At 35.0% G+C, this 2030-nt stretch overlaps 1 pseudogene; it reads left to right on the top strand.

Annotated features, from left to right (window-relative positions):
- The first annotated feature begins 612 nt into the window (after positions 1 to 612).
- Positions 613 to 1541, top strand: Elocl4 (elongin C like 4; annotated as a pseudogene).
- The last annotated feature ends 489 nt before the right edge of the window (positions 1542 to 2030 follow it).

The raw sequence follows: 2030 nt of genomic DNA, 5'->3' as shown, positions 1-2030 counted from the left end.
ATAAGTAGAAGGAGATAAACTATGGCATCCAATCTCCTATATATGAGATTCAAAAAGGTTTCAGCAAAATGAAATGAGAGTTCCAAAAAGCAAGGGTCATTTCATGCTATATTTACATTTATATGATGTAAGGAAGCTTGACTGGGCAGAGAAACATAAAGGTTTAAGAATGGGAAGTCCTTGAGTTATATTTTTTTTTCGGAGCTGGGGACCGAACCCAGGACCTTGTGCTTGCTAGGCAAGGGCTCTACCACTGAGCCAAATCCCCAACCTGACCTTGAGATATATTAAAATGTGTATTATACACAATAGACATTTAATTACATGTGAGGAATAAATGGACTGACAGAATGAAAAACTACAGTTGGACAAATCAGAGTTTGAAGAAAATATTCAATAAGCATAAGAATATTTTCAAACTATAATTCATTCTTGGATTATTTATATGAAGCTCTACCTTAACAACTAATAAACACCTTAAAATAACAAAATGATTAAGAAGCATGTGGACTTCGGAAAATATGCTGGTGTGCTATCAATTCCCCTTCAAGCAAAAAAATATGAAATACGAATGAGGGCCTAGCCCATCACACTGCTCCCTGATCTCAAATCCCATGGAGAAAAGAGCTAAACACCAAGAAGTATGGAACATCCTGAGACCACAGGACAGACAGACACATCTGTCCACTTTCAACACCACATTCTCATCAATGGACAGATAAGAGAAACAGAAATTAAACAGCGACATAGAGAAACTAACAGAAGTTATATACTAAATGGATTTAACAAATATTTATAGAACATTAAATAATAAAACAAAAGGATTTACATTCTTCTCAGCACCTCATAGTACCTCCTCGAAAATTGACCATATAATTGTCAAAAAAAATAGGCATCAATAGATACAGGAAGATAGAAATAATTCTATTTGTCCTATCAGATCACCATGGACAAAGGCTGGTCTTCAATAAAAACAATAATGACAGAATGCCCTCAGATACATTGAAGTTTAACAACACACTACTCAATGAAAACTTGGTCAAGGAAGAATTAATGATAGAAATTAAAGATTTCTTAGCACTTCCTTCGGATGCAAGTTACTAGATGACTGCTTCTCGGCCTCGCCAGGAAACTAGTAAGTTCCTCTGGGATCAAATAGAATTTTATAAGAACATAATGGATGGAGAGGAGAAAACCTATGGTGGCTGTGAAGGCCCTGATGCCATGTATATGAAATTAATATCTTCTGATGGTCATGAATTTATTGTAAAAAGAGAACATGCATTAACATCAGGAAAAATAAAGGCCATGTTGAGTGGTCCAGGTCAGTTTGCGGAGAATGAAACCAATGAGGTCAACTTTAGAGAGACCCTTCACATGTGCTATCGGAAGTGTGCATGTATTTTACCTACAAGGTCCGCTATACTAACAGCTCCACTGAAATTCCTGAATTCCCAATTGCACCTAAAATTGCACTGGAACTGCTGATGGCCGTGAACTTCTTAGATTGTTAAATAAGATAAATTATAATAAACTGTTAATTTTTTTTCAGTATTTAATACCTGTAGTTCAGTTAGTAATTTTTTCACATATAGCATGTTGCCTTTATGAAATTGAACTCTAAAGTTAATTGCTGAGCAGATTTCTTCTGTCATTTGCATAGCAGAGTTCAAATTTGCTGCTACATCAACAAATTAAGGAAGTTTCACAAGCCAAAAAATAAATAAATAATGCCAGTTTAAAAAAAAGATTTCTTAGAATTTAATAAAAATGAAGATACAACACACCCAAACATTTAGGACACAATGAGAGCAGTACTAAAAGGAAAAATCATAGCTCTGAGTGCTGCCAAAAGAAACAGGAGAGCGCATACTCAGCAGCTTGACAGCACATCTAAAAAGTCTAGAGCCAAAAGAAGTAAATACACACAAGAGGAATAGAAGGGAAGAAATAATAAAACTAAGAGCTAAAATCATCCAAGTTTTAAAAAAAGGAGTACACAAAGAATCAACAAAAGCAGGAGCTGGTTC

The sequence above is a fragment of the Rattus norvegicus genome, chromosome 16 (genome assembly GCF_036323735.1).
Source record: "Rattus norvegicus strain BN/NHsdMcwi chromosome 16, GRCr8, whole genome shotgun sequence".
Classification (NCBI taxonomy): domain Eukaryota; kingdom Metazoa; phylum Chordata; class Mammalia; order Rodentia; family Muridae; genus Rattus; species Rattus norvegicus.
Note: the sequence above shows the minus strand (reverse complement) of the source record. Positions and strands in the feature narration are given on the sequence as shown.